The sequence below is a fragment of the Ictidomys tridecemlineatus genome, unplaced genomic scaffold, assembly GCF_052094955.1.
Source record: "Ictidomys tridecemlineatus isolate mIctTri1 unplaced genomic scaffold, mIctTri1.hap1 Scaffold_345, whole genome shotgun sequence".
Taxonomy (NCBI): Eukaryota; Metazoa; Chordata; class Mammalia; order Rodentia; family Sciuridae; genus Ictidomys; species Ictidomys tridecemlineatus.
This window is the reverse complement of record NW_027522408.1, coordinates 163,292-181,257: the sequence shown is the minus strand read 5'-3', so window position 1 is coordinate 181,257 and position 17,966 is coordinate 163,292. Positions and strand designations below refer to the sequence as shown.

General features: G+C 39.7%; 2 pseudogenes; both read left to right on the top strand.

Moving 5' to 3' along the window:
• The first annotated feature begins 1,499 nt into the window (after nucleotides 1–1,499).
• Nucleotides 1,500–2,434, top strand: LOC144373277 (olfactory receptor 5V1-like; annotated as a pseudogene).
• A 3,216-nt stretch (nucleotides 2,435–5,650) lies between these two features.
• LOC144373276 (olfactory receptor 5J3-like) lies at nucleotides 5,651–15,145 on the top strand (annotated as a pseudogene).
• The last annotated feature ends 2,821 nt before the right edge of the window (nucleotides 15,146–17,966 follow it).

The following is a 17,966-nucleotide window of genomic DNA, read 5'->3' as shown; positions in this document are numbered from 1 at the left end:
TTTTAGCCTCCACAAAGAAGTGAAAAACTGCTATTTCTCTTTATGTGTCTGGCTTATTTCACTTAATATAATTTCTCCCATGAGCTAGTTTAAATAGAAACTGCACACAAAATTCTTTTATGTCAGATTTTATTTTTATTCTGAAGAGATAATTCGAAATGGTCACATATGTTTATGCAGAAAAATGTTCATTAAAATATTTATAGGACTGGAGATGATCTGAATGTTTAGCCAAAGGGGAGAGATTAAGTTTATTTAAGAGAGATGTAAATTTATTGATCTCTCAATAGATGCAGAAAAAGCATTTAACAAAATATAGCACCCCTACCTGTCAAAACACTAGGGACAGAAGGAACTTTGTAAAAGCATTGTAAAAGCTATCTATGCTAAACCCAAGGCAGCATCATTCTAAGTAGAGAAAGGTTAAAAGCATTCACTCTAAAAATTGGAAGAAGACAGGGTGCCCCCTCTTTCACCACTTCTATTCAACTTCATCCTTGAAATTGCCAGAGCCATTGGAAAAAAGAAAGGAATTAAAGGTATACAAATAGGTCAAGAAGAATTCAAATCTCACTCTTTGCTGATAGGATCATGTCATCTTCTTAAACTTTTATTAGAGCATAATTGTTATACCTAGAAGTTGGGTTGATTAGGAAAAGGTCCTACGTACATGGAATCTGTTTTACTCCTTTTAGTTTCCACCCCCATCTCTCTCCCCTAACCGCCCCTATTCTCCTTTCTCTACTGATCTTTATTTGGGTCATTTATCTGTTAATTTCTGACTGGTGCTTTCTACATATACATACAGGTGCAGTCCCCTGTGGTAGACTTCCATGTGCACATAACATGATCTGCATAAAGACCTTTCACATTTCCTCCCTTTCCAAACCTCTCTGCCCTCTCATTCTCCTTCTACTCCACTGAACTTCCCTGTATACTAAAGATGGCCAGTCCAACCCCACTTCATCAACTTCTTTCCTCTATTTTGCTCTGGCCCTGATAATTTCAGTATTGTACAGGAATAGTTAACTTCTGCCTTTCTGAACACAGAGATCAAGATTGATGTAAAATGAGAAAAACTCTACATTGAAAAACACTGAAGGCAACACCGACTTTTTCTGCAGATGATGACTCTGCTTTGTAAATTTTTTTCTTAACATTTGCAATGAAAATGAACTTCTCCAAAAATCCTATGTTTACATAAAAGGACAACAGGAGACAGAGATTACTGAGACAGTGAGAAATGACTTCAAACCATGATGAGGTCAAATGGCTTTTTGTTGGCTTCTAGCAATTCTCTGGATACTCCCACCCACCATCACCCCTGCAAATGTGTGCGGCTCCATGGGTCTGATTTTCTGAGACCAGTCCCACAGGTTATCAGTCTCTAGGCTGCTTTTCATTCGATATTATTTGCCATGTTGCTGCAGATTAACAAGCCTGTTTGGGGTGCTCTCAGTCCATTTTCATCATGGTCTCTTTTTCTCTGTTTTGTAGCTATGAAAACATTGGAAATGAGCAATCAATCATTTGTCACTGAATTCATCTTCTTGGGATTCTCCAACCACTCCTCCCTACAGGGCTGGTTCTTCTGGCTCTTTCTGGTCATTTACCTGACCACTCTCCTGGGGAACATGCTCATAATAGTGGCCACCAGGGTCAGTCCTGCTCTCCACACTCCAATGTACTCTTTCCTCAGCAATTTGAGCTTCTTGGACGTCTGCTACACATTCACCACCCTCCCAGTACTGCTGGTGAACTTCTTCTGGGAGAAGAAGGCCATTTCGTATGAGGGCTGCCTTTCCCAGATCTTCTTCTTGGTGACAAGTGCTGGCACAGAAGGCGTTTTACTGGCTGTGTGGCCAATATGACTGCTGTGTGGCCAACTGCCATCTTCCTCAGTACCCAGTAATCATGAGTGTGAAGGTCTGTGTTAGCTTGGTGACTGGGTCCTGGCTGTGTGGGCTGGTGAATTTGGTCACACACACGGTGTTGGCCATCACACTCACTCTGTGTGGGCCCCATCAGATCAGCCACTTTCTCTGTGACACCCCATTGCTCCTGAAGCTCGCCTGCTCAGACACCTCTGTCAACGAGTCTGCGCTCCACATTGTCAGTGCCACCATGGGACTGAGTCCCTGCCTCTTCACTGCAGGCTCCTACGCACTCAACAGGACGGCCATCCTGGTTATTCCCTCTGCCCAGAGCAGAAGGAAGGCCTTTCTACCTGTGCATCCCCCCTCAGTGTCCTGTTGGTCTTCTATGGGAAAGCCAACTTCCACTATGACTGGCCCAGAGAAGGCTGGACACGCACACCCTGGTCTTTGTGCTTTTCTGTGTGGTGACCCCCATGTTGAAGCCCATCATTCACAGCCTGAGAAGCAACGAGGTCCAGAGTACCCTGAGGAAGCTTGCTGGAAGACAGACTGTATAGGGAGATTAGAACTAGATAATGGTTTCATTCTAGGATATGTCTTAGTTGTAGAAATATGTGAACTCTTTAGCAGCAATTACAAGAGCGCTCTCTCCATACACAGTGTCTCATGAACACTGTGGTGCCCCTCCAACCAGGGGAAGCACACTGTGCTGAGTATGTGACACATTGTGACCTCAGCTGGGTTCTCTAATCTACAGGTATTTCAGAATATTTTTATTACTTTTCTCTCCAAAAAAAGCCGATACCCAAAGCAGTGAATCTCCTTTCCCCCAATATTGCAGCTCTAGCCAACACTAGTGAATGTGAAGTGCTATGTGCAATGTGACTTTGACTTGCATTTTCCTAATGGATCTTGATTCTAAGTTTTAAATAAACACCATTTCTGTGTTTCTCCTTCACATGTGGAAAGACCTATGTATACACTCAAGTTTCTGTGGATATTTTTAATGAAGTAATACCATATATGCCTTTTAGATCTGACTCCTTTCACTTAGGATGTTTGCAATTTTTAGTTATATTGTAGCTTGTGTTAGTATTTTAGTTTATTCCTCCTTATTGTGACTGATCTTATGAAAATGCCACATTTCTTTTTTTATTTCCCACTGCATAGTAATTTTTACTTTGTGTCTGTGTGGGTGTCATACTGGAGATTGAACCCAGAGCCTCCTGCACACTAAACAATGTTCTACCACTAAGCCAAAGCCCAACCCTTTTAAAAATTTTGTTTTGAGACAGGGTCTTGCATATTTGCCCAGGTTGTCCCTGAATTTGTGATTCATCTGCCTCAGCTTCTTGAGTAGCTAGATTACAGACCTGCCTGGTCATTTTCACTTTTTGACTAATTTGAATAAGATTTGTATATATAATATGAACATTATATATAATATGAACATTATAAGAACATTCATGTACAAATCATTGGTGGACAACTTTTTTATTTATCTTGAATTTGTAAGTAGGAGTGGAAGAGTTGGATCATTAATTCCATATTTAACTTTCTGAAGAAGTTCCATATCATTTTCAGACCAGTGGAATCAGCTTACCTTATTATTAAGAGTGGTGAATAAAGCTTCTGATTTCCTCACTCCCTTAACAAAACATCATTATCATTCCTTTTATTGTGACGACCCTGGAATGTGTGAAGTGCTTCATCAAATGTGCTTTAGCTTTGCCTTTACCTGATGGCTAATCATTCTAAGATCTTTTAAGAGGACTGTTAATGTGTCTCTCCGGAGCATGAGGAAAACCCCATTGTATTATGAAAAATTTTAAGTTTAAGAGACTTACCTCTTTATCTAATACTTTTATTTCTTTTTTTTTGTGCAGTAAAATACTACAAGACTTTCAAGCTTGTTGTCTTTTCTCCATCTGTGCCCGAAAGAGCTGTTTGATGACTCTTTTTTTCCCCTACTTTTAAACTCTATAGCGAACAATTTTTTCACCAGGTCATGAGCATCAGCAGGATTATAAAATTAAGGGGCACTAAGTCATACAGTGTTTTGTAAGGGATCAGCCCTTAGCAGAAGTGGATCAGCTGAAGATAGTGGGGATGCTTTTAATATTGTGGCTTCTGATATCTGTCCATCTGGCAAAGTATGTAACATGAAGAAAAAACTTAATATGCCGTGTGAAATCCATCCCAATAAGTGTACACCCACCCTGACCCCTTCTCTCCCTAGCGAGAAAGGAAGGCAGTCTTGAGGTTTCAGCCACCCACAACTTCTTAGCAGAAATCTCACTCTGAACTTCGCTCACCCACATCCCAAAAGAGAGAGGACGCTGATCTTCTCGCTGCATGCTGGGAACAGGTGATTGCCAAGACATTAATAAATCCAACAGCGAAATAACTACTCTTCATTGTTGCAGTTGAACTCAAGCCATTGCCTTTGAGTTGTGTTTGCAAACTGAGGAGTCCCAGAGCAGCTAAAGTGGAAAGGCTTGATGCATATTCCCAACAGGTCAGCCCCAGACCTCTATAAATGTCCATCACAGGAAAATGAATTGTGAGAGATCAGAGGATTTTGACTCCTTCATGAGGCCACAGATATGCAACAGGCAACTTTCAGAATAACAGGTCCGTTTTGTAGTGAATGGAGACCAACAGCCAGTTTTACCAAGAGCTTTCTTTGCAGCCCAGGTACTAGTATGGAGAGCAGCAAGGGCCACACCAAAACCAAAAATCTACGCCTCTCTGTGAGAGTTGCTGGTAAGTAGTTTATTTACCATCACAATTTTCAAAAACACTATCCCAAAATCAGGATATACCTACACCTTAGAAACATATTACAGAATATTGTACATATTTTCATTATCATTTTGATGGCATTTATGTAATGACCTATCATAGCACCTTTTCTATGTGTGTCTGAGTTTCCACAATACTACTTGTATTGCCAGAGTAGAAATAACTTCAGTGGTTATAACAAAACCTGAGGGATCTAGCATGATGCCTCTAGTACTGGAAGAAAACCCAAAACATAACCAGAAACCCTGAGATGCCTAAATTCCTTAAGTGAGATGATGTGTGTGGAAAATTACTTATGGTAAACAATAGATAATGCTAAGTGTTAATCCTCTGCTTTTGATGAACAGGACAAAAAGGAATAATTTTTAGGGAGAAAGTATAGGGACACATTCCCATTATGATACAATATAGCATAACAATAGACCTAACAAAATATCTGTTTAAATAAAAATCATTATTGTAGAAGAAGCTATGTTTAGAAACGTATTCATTCACTAATTAGGGGTTTTCATCTTTATTTTACAACACATGGATGCTTGGGGAGGGGAGTTGCAAGCAATTTATTATCTGTAATAAATCCCTGAAGCTTGTGAGTAATCTACTTCATACACAACCCCCCTCCTTTAGAAATATTAAATTTTGGGGTCACTCATAAGTGACTTCATTCTTGGTCACCTGACTTTGAGATGACTGATTGGAAAAGAAAGATGCAGAGCTGCTTGTTCTGTGGGAACTGAGCCGATGGTCTCCATAAGGGATATGTTTAGGAGAAAGAAGACACTGAGTTCCTCAGAAGCCGCTGGGCTATGCTGCCTCACTTATGCCCACAGAGGCTTTATTTTTCTCAGCAAGATATCTGCACCAGAACTACTGAACAGAAATGTCCTCTCGCTTTTGTCAAGTCTCTGTTAGATCCTTTAGGTCCCACACGGTACCCTCTTTAAAGAATCTTTTAAAAACTCTGCTCCATGGATTTACGTGATAGACCTTCTTTATTCTTCAAACCTTTACTGAGTGCACATTCACACAAAGTGTTGTCCTAGTGTTTAGAACACAATTTAGAGGCCCAACTAGGACCTGGAGGAGCGCATATTCAAGATGGAATTAGGGGCTTTGACAAGTATTAAGTGCTCCATTCTCAGAGCTGCTGAAGCAAACACTAAAAGAAAATAATGATAATTTGTAGATTACATAGAATTGTTACCAAGTTTCCTGCACATATTGAGTTCATTTTCTCATTAGATTGTAAGTTGGTTGAAGGACAGTGTCGGAGACCAGCTCCAACAAGGGGTCTCAGGAGACGAACGGATGGTGAGGAGTCGGTGAAAGAGAGGGTGGAGAAACAACACAGACACCAAAGTGAAGGTGTTGATCACAATCTTTACTTGTGAAGTTGATCATATATACTTTTCATTTTGGCAGGCTTACAGTACTTTGTGGTTACAAAACAGGAATCATTATTCAAACAAAACAAAATATTACGTAGCTACAATTAGAATAGAAGAATGTATCTTGGCTTATGCATAAGCAACCATTTGTACTTTCAGTTCGAGTTTTGCTTTGAGTTTTTTCTGCTTAGTTAACTTTTAATAATAGTTACAAATGTCCCAAACTATTGGCCTATACCTTGACTATTCTTTCTTGACTTACTGACTGGAACCGGTGCCATGGTTACGGCAAGTAGTTGATTTGTTATTACTTGTAATCAAACAAAAATAAGCACAAAACATTGTGCACAGGAACAAGAACAAGTTGCCCAGTACTAAGCACTAATTTATCTTCTTAACATTAATTTTCATTCTCTAGATTTTAATTTAATTTCTCAAAAACTTCCTTGACAGGAATACAGGGTGTTTTTTTTTAGACATTAACAATTTACACTCCACAGCTAAATCATTGCATTTAGAGCAAACAGATCTATGCTTTAGAAGTAGTTGCATTAATTTGGAAAGTCATGGTTTTTCCTTTATACTTAATGGTCATATGAGAAATCAAACTATACTTATTAAAGGAATACAAAAACAAATCAGCCCATTCCCAGAAACATACTGCGCTCCTCCAGAGGATGGACGCCTTGCACCATCCACCTCAGTAGGGCCTTGCTATTGCCTGAGTCAGGGGAGGGGCGCAGCAGGACAGGGAGCAGATCTTATCCTCTTTGGGTTTCTTGTAGATCTGGCTTAGGACTAAATTAAACCTTGTATAGAACAAAATTGGTTTGAATTGAAACTAACCACTACCAAGAAAAGAAATTTTAAAATCCTAAATGGAAAAGAGAATTTATTATTTTGAAGAATTTTATAACTAGAAGGCTCTGACATATCGTAAGATGTAATAATTTGTCTTCCCTTTCCCCTTTATGCTAGAAGAAGCACAGGTGAAATAAAAAGAACTGAAAGAGCTGGCACAGTGGTGCACGCCTCTAAGCCAGCAGCTCAGGAGGCTGAGGCAGGAGGATAGTGAGTTCAAAGACAGCCTCAGCAAAAACAAGGCACCAAGAAACTCAGTAGGACCCTGTCTCTAAATAAAATATAAAATAGGGCTGGGGATGTGGCTCAGTGGTCAAGCCCCTGAGTTCAATCTCCGGTAACTGCTCCCCTACACACCGGCCCCAAAAAAACAGAACTGAAAGAGATGTTAAATGCTGAATTGAGTGCTGAATCTCCAAGACAGGAGGGAGGGTTTTTCCTGGTAAATTTGTTAAGATTTTAAATCTACCAGTTAGGGGTAAGGAAATCCCTGCATGTTAGGTGAAAGAGCCCAGCCTCCCCCAAATTGTGTCCTTGGAAAAGCATCACTGGGAACACTTGGAACTCACTGACTGAGGCCAACTGTTCTGCACAATGACCTCTGATCTTTCCCTTGGCTCCAAGCACCCATATCACATGGAAGGATATGAGGACAACTCTGGGCCAGGCCAGATAGCTCATAGATTTCACAGTAATAAATTCACATTGCCACAAGCACCTAAAATCATTCAGATATATTTCTGAATAAATTGACCTTGTACTGTGTGTGTGTGTGTGTGTGTGTGTGTGTGTGTGTGTTTTAAACAATTTACTGGGCAACATGAAAATTAGATTTAAAAATTTTAATCATTTCTTGTGCTATTGAGATCAAATAGGAATCATTGTTTCCCTGATGTGCATAAGGGTTTTCATGATCGCACCATTCTTCCTCGTTTTGGTCATGCCCATTTTTTTTTGTTTGTTTGAGGAAAGGAATCCCTAAGGTTAGTCAGCAAAACATTTCATTTATTGCCAAAGCAAAAAAAAAAAAAAAGTTCTTCTATTAAGACTCTATACTTATTTATTTTATTTTGTTTATATTTAGATTTTAAAATTAGTTGTGCTTAACTGAAAAACCGAGTTTCTATTGAAATTTAAATACTTTAAGCTTCTTAAGGCCCTGAGATTTGGAATTTTAATGAAAGCTGTGTTGGCCTATTAATCATTTGCAATGAATTATTAGAACCAAAGACAAGAATGTCTTGGCATTGAAGATAATAAGACAGTTTACTAATATATGGTATTATCATCAGGTAACAAAGTATCACTACAAATAAGAGTTATTACATGATAAATTTTCTGCGTCAATTTCTTTTTGGTTTCTTAAATCATAATTGTTAATACATATTAAATGTACAAATTAATGTACATTACGCAAATTAAAGGGATTTATTGATGTTTTCCTACTTTTATTAATATATTGTGCATTAATTTCAATTATTTTTTCTGTAAAATGGGGATAATAGGTTATCTTATAGGTTGTTGTGTGAACCAAATAAGTTAATGCATGTAAAAGTCTTATAGGCATTTAATAAGGGTTAGGTATTTTTTATCCAATGTGTGTCTCTATTCGTTACTCAATTTGAAAAATCGTGATTGGATTCAGGAATGTAAAAATTCATCTTTTCAAAGAAATTCACTGAGTTTTGATAAAATGTATTATCCGAAATTCAATCTAATTTTTACAGAAAACATGCCACTTTTAAACTACATTAAACAAGGTTTTTAGAGTCAGGCATTTATGTGTATTGAAGCAATCAAAGAAGACTCACACTCAAATTATTTTTCTATGAAATATGCCCTAGATGATTATGATGATTATGGTTATTATTATTGCAGAGCAGAGGGTTTACTATTAAGTTGATCTAATTCCTATGCTGCATTATATAAATTGTAAGGAGGAAGTACATATTGTGTCACAAAGTGTCATTCATGAGTTATGATTGTTAATAATGGATTCCAATGGTGACCATGATGATGATTCAATCTAATGCCCTACATTAATAAAGAGCATAGAGGATAAGGAAAATTGTTTGGGTATCATCCTTCACCCTACTCCACACCCGTGACAAACAAGAAATTAGCCAATAAAACCAAGGAAAAACTTATATGTAGATAAAATTATATAAACATACATTGGGAGAATTTTTTAATGCCCCATGAAATTGTCCCTCCTGAAATTACCTTTATATTTAAGATCTTTACAATAGCAGTATGCACAACTTCAGAGATTGTATTTTTAAATCCCTGAACATTTACGTTTAGTTTTCCCTTTTACACATCCACAGACCATGTACCATTTTCTCATAGTAAAATCTGCTGGAACTGCCTTCTATGTGGAATTTTATTTCTTTTTCTGAAAACATTTAGATATCTACCTATAAAAGAGATTGTCATATTGATCTTTTTGATACGGGGAGTTAAAAGAAAGTACATGTCACTGATTTCTAAATGACTTGAAGTTCATCCAGGTAGTTGATAGAGAAACAGAGAACGTAAGAAATGTCAAGTACATGTAGCTTCCAGCTCCATTTCAAAGTTGATTTATTGTAAATCAATGCTAATAAGGTAACCTCTTGTTTAGGGAAATTATTTAGAGAAAGCTATACCTACAACTGAACTAGATAGTGTGGTGTTCTTAGTCATTTCTGGATAAACTTTTACTACAATTTTCGTAAACACCAAGTATCACAAGAATTTCTACTTTCTCTATTTTCTTCTCTACTTTCTCTATTCTCCTGGGGGATTTCATATTCACCCTTTGCTCTAACAGTTGCCTTCAAGACAATGACTCCCAAATTCACACCTGCAATTCTAGTCTGTCTGTGTAGGGCATTTCCACGTGATTATCCCACAGATAACTCACATTCAACATTACTCAAATCAAATCCACCAAAGCCTCCTCTACATCTGCTATTCCTCACATATTCCTGTTTTCCTGAGTGATCCCACCAGCTAACCAGCCTTCCAAAACTGATTTGTTGTCTTTACCATGTCCTCTTCAACTAGGACTTTAAAGTTCTCAATATCCTTCTCCATGAGGGCTTCAGAGATTTTCTCCCACCTTCAACACAGCACGTCTTCAGATACAGACCACTTCATTTTGATCTTGTTTTAGCACTCAGATCACTTTTTTGAACTAAACAGGTGTGTCTAAAACCTGGGGAACCAGGTTTCACAGTTATCGACCCCTGCTCTTTGGACTCACATGCACAATTCCATGAGTGGGTCTATCTGCGTGTTCTAGACCTAGAGATATGATGATTTCCTAAAACCCAGTCTATCTCTCTCCAGATGTCCCTGTTTTCAGTCTGCACTCACGTGAAAGAGATTTATGGTCCCCTATTGTTGATACTCTGCAATCATTGATGTCCATGCTCATACACAAGCCTGTTTTCCAGAGACACACCTGGGCTCTCTGGTGGCCCACGGCATGGTGGGGGGGGTGGGACGTTTTCCGAGGTTTCTATTGCCAAGTACCTTGCTTAGAAATCAGGCCTGACACAGCTTCACAGAGCCTTGTTCCGGCCCCATAGGCTGATACCCTGCCACCTCCCCTGAAGTAGCAGGCTCCTCAGAATGACCCAGGGCTTGGCAGAATCCACTGGTACTATCCCACCAGCCTTTTGAAGCCTAGCTGGAGTCTCCATAGAAACAGGGTATATCTCTAAGGAAATGGGCTCCCTCCTCCCGCCCCAGTGTGATGCAGCTCTCAGAGAAGCTCAATAGTGAGGATCTTTCCATTTATAGCAATTAGGATAACCAAGTGTTCTGAGCTTGCTGAGCCTTAGATTGCAGATTCCTGCTATATTCTTTGAGATTTCTGCCATCAATGTTGCCTGAGATGCCAACTTGCCATCCCACTAACTATAAGACAGTGTTCTCAGTAAAGACCAATCCCACAACAAATAACACACACACACACACACACACACACACACACACATGCACACGCCCATCTATCATGGTGAGCGAGGCTTTGTATCTGTGATACAGACCGAATGCACCCACCAATCACATTCACTGCTTCAAACAAATCGTGATCAGGAAACAACTGATGTCACTTGTAAAATGTGATATGTCCTGGACTATCACTGTGGTAAAAAAAAGAAGTAGAGAAATGCAAAAAAAATGGGAGAAAATACTTAACCTCTTAGAGACCTAAAAAAATATTTAGATGTGGTTCCAACCAATCCTGAGTTAAAAATCATCTTGAAAAAATGCTTTCACTTCTATTTATTTACTTACTTACTTACTTACTTACTTACTTACTTACTTACTGCAGTACTGGGGATTGAACCCAGTGGCACTCTACCATGAAGCTATATCCACAGCCTTTTCAATTATTTGGTGCGGGGGGCCTTGCAGAGTTTCAAATTTATTATCCTCCTTCCTTAGTCTCCCAAGTACCTGGGATTACAGGCAGGTACCACTCTTCCCCATTAATTACTTATTTTTAAAATAAGGCTATATTTAAAAAATTGAACAATAATTTGTACTCAAAGAATGCACAGATCTAAAGTGTACAGGTTTATAATATTTTACATATATATGAACCAAAAAAAAATCAGGATACAAAACATTTCCATCACTTTGGACAATTCCTTCATGCTTCAACTGGTATCACCCCTGAGCTCCAAAAAAAAAAAAAAAAAGACCACCATTATTTCTTGACCATTATAGCTGTTTTGCTAATTTTTGAAGTTTATTTAAAGGAAACATACAGTATATATTTTGTATCTGGCTTCTTTCACCCAGAATTTTTTTTTTATATTTGTCAATGTTATTAATGTTCCAGTATTTGTGTTTCTAAAGTAACTGAATTATTCCACTGCATGATAAAGCATGATTTGTCTTCTGTCCTTCTGCTGAAGACATATTTGTTTGAGTTATTATGAATTTTTACACAAGAATTTTTGTGAACTGTGCATTAATTTCCTTGGAAATATACTAGAAATGGGATTGTTTTGAACAGAATAACTACATATTTAATTAAATTAGAAATTACTAAATATTTTTGAAAAGTAAGTGTATAGACTCCAAATTTCACCTTGAGTATCTATCGAAATAGCTAGAAAGCATGTTGTTTTAATCATTATAATAACTAAAAAAGCAGAAAAAAATGCAAATTAATGACTTTCCTTGACTTTATTAGGGATGATTATTATAAGGCAAACAACAAACCAAAGTCTGGGAAGAGATAAGCAACCAAAATAATCCAGGCATTTTTTTAACTATGGGAGAACCCACTAGATACATAGGAGTTTATTTATTTAAAAAACTCAAAAAAATAGTTAATGGATTGCTAAAGACTTAGTATAGACTGGTTTAAGAGCATAAAGACCCAGAGGGCTATGGACATAAGATATTTGTATTTTTTTTTCTCTATAAATTCCACCAAATGCTCCCAGGAAGATAGGAAAGTATTCTGACAAAGTATCTTTAACGGTATCATTTCTTGGATAGGTGGAGGGACAAAGAACAGCAACAGCAGCCAAAACTCCTCCCAGACCCATTTCCTGATTTTTTCCATAAAACAAAACTGTAATCTTCAGAGGCAATAGTAACAGAAACTGTTACTTTAGGACACTCAACAGAAAACCTTTGCAGCTATGGAAAGGAAAAGACCGAAATGTCTAACGTCGGGAGGAATAAGAACTAGGCTCAGCCATATTGCTAGAAAGTGGGTCACTGTGAAGGCCATATTTCTGTGACTGAGTTTACAGTACCTAAGGCAGGGCTTCCTGGAAACTTCATAAATCCCTTCTCTGTTTCCCACTAGTCCACTAACATGCATTGACTGAAAATAACAGTAGAATACAGCTGAGAATTCTTCAAGAAATAGATTATCTCTGGAGAACAGCGAAAATAGAATACACAAAAGAAAGCATGGAACAATATTAACAAACTGAACTCAGCCATATAGAATAAAAATAACATTACAGTCAATTGAGATCAATCCCAGAATGCAAGGCTGGTTCAATATTCAAAAATTCAATCAACCGAATTTCCATAGTAACAGACTAAATAAGAAAAAATATATATCATTTCAATAGATGCAGAGAAAATAAGAAAATTCAGTATCTATTTATGATAAAAAAGTATAACTAAATGAAACTAGGGGCAAAGTCCAGTGGTATAGTGCAGGCTTAGTATGCATAAGGCTCTGAAATCAAAACCCAGCACACATACACCAAAAAAATGTGCCAGACACATAGCTTATATTATCTCAAAACGTTTTTCAGCAGTTGTGAAATAGACATCATTAATATCCTAAGCAAGGAACAAACTGAGGAATAGAGATGAGCTGACTTTTTTACAAACAACATCTAGTAAAAAACAGATGGATTTCAATCCACATCTATCTGGACCAAGAGCCTACTGTTTTACTATAATATTTTTCATTTAAGATTGAAAAAGTAAAAGAAATTTTAGTTCAAGAAAATGGATCACAGATTAGCATGGGTAACATGATAGAAAATCAGTAATTGTATCAATCATTGTTTTTTCAGGAAATGTAATGTATGGTGAGGTAAATTTTATAATACAAAAGAAAAAAAATACCTAAGTATATATCATTTGTCAAAATTTTTTGTATCTTATAAAACTTAAAAAAATAAAAGTTTCTACTGAAAAAAAATAGATCAATGTATTTAAAAGCAGGTGACTTATAATTTTACTTTTAAGAAATAATCAGAGATGATTACAGATACATATGTATGAAAGCTTCTATTCCAATATTTATGATAGTAAATGGAATGGAAGGTTTCTATGTTCAATAAAAAGGGAGATATTAACTTAATTTCATGTTAGGAAATTAAGATAACAAGGCAAACAACTAAATAGAGTACAACAATATTGGGAAATTTTGCTTTGGATATTTTAAAGACAGATAGAGGTAGAATGGGATGAATGCAAAGAGAGCTTTGATTTTGTGACCTGTTCTATTCTTCTGAATAACTTTCTGCATTTTCTTCATTTTTCCACAATAAAATATTACTTGAAATAACAGACATACAAAAAAAATTCATCACAGTGAAGCACAGTGTTAGGAAGGAGATACTGCAGATTCAATGAGACACAGGGGTTGATAGCTGGTTGTGCATTTAGACCAAGTCTCCATTTATTCTTACAAAAGAGCACCCATGCAAAAGTCTGTGAGAAGTTATGCTCTCTCTAAAGTCACTCCTATACGTCTCTTTCCAGAGTCCAGGCATCTCTGTATACAATATTATTTGCCATATTCCTGCATATTAACAAGCCTGTTTGGGGTGCTCTCAGTCCATTCTCGTCATGGTCTCTTTTTCTCTGTTTTGTAGCTATGATACCATTGGAAATGAGCAATCAATCATTTGTCACCTAATTCATCTTCTTGGACTTTTCCAACCACTCCAACCTACAGGGCTGGTTATTTCTGCTCTTTCTGGTCATTTACCTGACCACTCTCCTGGGGAACATGCTCATAATAGTGGCCACCAGGGTCAGTCCTGCTCTCCACACTCCAATGTACTTTTTCCTCAGCAATTTGAGCTTCTTGGACGTCTGCTAAATATCCATCACGCTCCCAGTACTGCTGGTAAACTTCTTCTGGGAGAAGAAGGCCATTTCTTATGAGGGCTGCCTTTCCCATATCTTCTTGGTGACATGTGCTGGCACAGAAGGCTTCTTACTGGCTGTGTGGCCAGTAGAGTGCTGTGTGGCCACCTGCCGTCCTCCTCAGTATCCAGTCATCATGAGTGTGAAGGTCTGTGTTGACCTGGTGACTGGGTCCTGGCTGTGTGGGCTGGTGAATCTGGTCACACACCCGGTGCTGGCCATCACACTCACTCTTTGTGGGCCCCACCAGTTCAGCCACTTTCCCTATGACACCCCATTTCTCCTGAATCTCTCCTGCTCTGACACCTCTGTCAACAAGTCTGTGCTCCACGTGGTCAGTGCCACCATGGGCCTGAGCCCCTGCCTCTTCACTGCAGGCTCCTACGCACTCAACATGGTGGCCATCCTGGAGATTCCCTCCGCCCAGGGCACAAGGAAAGCCTTCTCCACTTGTGTGTCCCCCCTCAATGTTGTGGTGGTCTTCTATGGAACAGCCAACTTCCACTATGACAGGCCCAGAGAAGGCTGGACATGAACACCCTGGTATCTGTGCTCTTCTGTGTGGTGATCCCCCTGTAAGCCCCGTCATTCACAGCCTGAGGAGCAACGAGTTCCAGAGTGCCCTGAGGAAGCTGGCTGGAGGGTGTGAATCTCTTTGCATGATCAAAGTCTAGACCAATCTTCAAACTGGAGTATAGAGTCATCTGGAAAAAGATGCCTCCCAGTGACTTGTAGGCACCTGGTTAGAGAGTCTGTATCTGGAGCTTTAACTCCAACTTCCGCTTTTAAAATCTCTGATACTCCTTTCTCTCCACTCTTTTAACCAAAACCCTTTTCTCTCTTTCAGTTCAAGTGCGTTGGACACCTTGTGTGGGTGTTCAGCACCATCTCTGTCCTTCTGTGTTCTCTCCACACCAGAGGGACAGAAAGTACGAGAACCTCGTTTTCCACACTCCCCTGCCAGCAGGCCTCCATTTTAGGAGATCAGCCAAACACTAGGAAAAGAGGAATAAAGGAAAGGAAGAAAGCGGGTTCTTTTTGATCCCATAGCATCAGCAGCAGCAAACCAGCTCTGTAGAGGCAGGAACTAATCTTGGTGCCAGGAGACTGCAGTACAGAAAGACTGTTACAGAGAGCAGAGGTTGGAGACTGGGCTGGAGAAGAACTGTTTCAGAGAGCAGATGTTGGAGTCTGGGGTACAAAACGACTGTTCCAGAGAGCAGAGGATGGAGACTGGGGTATAAAAAGACTGTTGCAGACAGCAGAGGTTGCAGACTGAGTTGCAGAAGGACTGTTACAGAGGGCAGAGTTTGAGGACTGGGGTGCAGAAATACTGTTACAGAGAGCAGAGGTTGGAGACTGCAGTACAGAAGGACTGTTACAGAGAGCAGAGGTTGGAGACTGTAGTGGAAAAGGACTGTTACAGAGAGAATATTTAGGAGACTGGGGTGAGGAAGGACTGTTGCAGAGAGCAGAGGTTGAAAACTGGGGTACAGAAGGACTGTTGTAGAGAGCAGAGGTTGCAGAGTGACGTGCAGAAGGACTGTTAAAGAGAGCAGAGTTTGGAGACTGTGGTGCAGAAAGACTGTTGTAAAGAGAAGATGTTGGAGACTGGGGTGCAGAAGGACTGATTCATAGAGTAGATTTTGGAGACTTGGGTGCAGAAGGACTATTGCAGAGAGTAGAGGTTGGAGATTTTGTTGCAGGAGAACTGTTGCAGAGAGCAGAGGTTGGAAACTGGGGTGGAGAAAGACTGTTGCAGAGAGTAACGTTTGAAAATTGGCGTGCCACAGGACTGTTGCAGAGAGTAGAGGTTGGAGAGTGGGGTTCAGAAGGATCGTTGCAGAGAGTAGAGTATGGAGATTGGGGTATAGAAGTAGTGTTCTAAAGAGCAGAGGTTGAAGACTGCGGTGCAGGAAGTCTGTTTGAGAGAGCAGTTGTTGAAGACTGAGGTGCAGAAAAACTGTTACAGAGAGCAGTTTTTGGAGACTGGCGTGCAGGAGTGATACTGAGAGCAGAGTTTGGAGACTGGGGTGTAGAAGGATCTTACGAAGAGCAGAGTTTGGAGACTGAGGTGCAGAAGGACTGTTACAGAGAGCAGAGTTTGGAGACTGGGGTGCAGAAGGACTGTTAATGAGAGCAGAGTTCAGAGACTTGGATGCAGAAGGCCTGTTACAGAAAGAAGAAGATGGAGACTGTTGTGCAGAAGGCCTGTTACAGAGAGCAGACTTTGGAGACTGGAGTGCAGAAAAACTGTTACAGAAAGCCGAGTTATGAGACTTTTTTTTAAGAATGATTATACATAGAGCAGAAATTGGAGACTGAGGTGCAGAAGGACTGTTACAGAGAGTAGATGTTGAAGACTGAGGTGTAGAAAGACCATTGTAGAGAGTAGAGGTTGGAGACAGAGGTGCAGAAGGACTGTTGAGGAGTGCAAAGGTTGAAGACTTTGCTTTAGAAGGACTGTTGCAGAGAGCAGATTTTGGAGTCTGAGGTGCAGAAGGACTGTAAAGAGATCAGAGGTTGGAGACTCTAGTGCAGAAGGACTGATAGAGAAAGCAGGGTTTGGAGACTGGTGTGCAGAACAGTTACAGAGAGAATAGTTCGGAAACTGAAGTACAGAAGGACTGTTACAGAGAGCAGAGGTTGGAAACTGGTGCGAAGAAAGACTCTTTCAGAGATCAGATGTTGGAGACTGGGGTGCAGAAGCACTGTTGCAGAGAGGAGGTTGGAGACTGGGGTGCAGAAAGACTATTACAGAGAGTAGGGGTTGGAGACTGGGGTGCAGAAGAACTGTTGCGGAGAGCAGACATTGGAGATTAGGGTGGAGAAGGACTGTTGCTGAGAGCAGAATTTGGAGACTCAGGTGCAGAAGGAATGTTACAGAGAGCAGTCGTTAGAGACTTGAGTGCAGAAGTACTGATACAAAAAGCAGAAATTGGAGACTGGGGTGCAGAAAGACTGTTGTAGAGAGCAGATGTTGGAGACTGAGGTGCAGAAGGACTGTTGCATAGAGTAGAGGTTGAAGACTTGAGTGCAGAAGGACTATTACAGAGAGTAGAGGTTGGAGATTGGGTTTCAGGAGAACTGTTGCAGAGAGCAGAGGTTGGAGACTGGGGTGCAGAAAGACTGATACAGAAAGCAGAGGTTGGAGACTGGGGTGTAGAAAAACTGTTGCAAAGAGCAGAGGTTGGAGACTAGGGTGGAGAAGGACAGTTTTCGAGAGCCGATGTAGAAGACTGGGGTGCAGATGGAGTGTTGCAGAGAGCAGAGTTTGGAGACTGCGGTGCAGTAGGACTATTGCAGAGAGCAGAGGTTGCATACTGAGGTTCAGAGGACTATTACAGCAGCAGAGTTTGGAGACTGTGGTGCAGAAGGACTGATACAGAAAGCAGAGGTT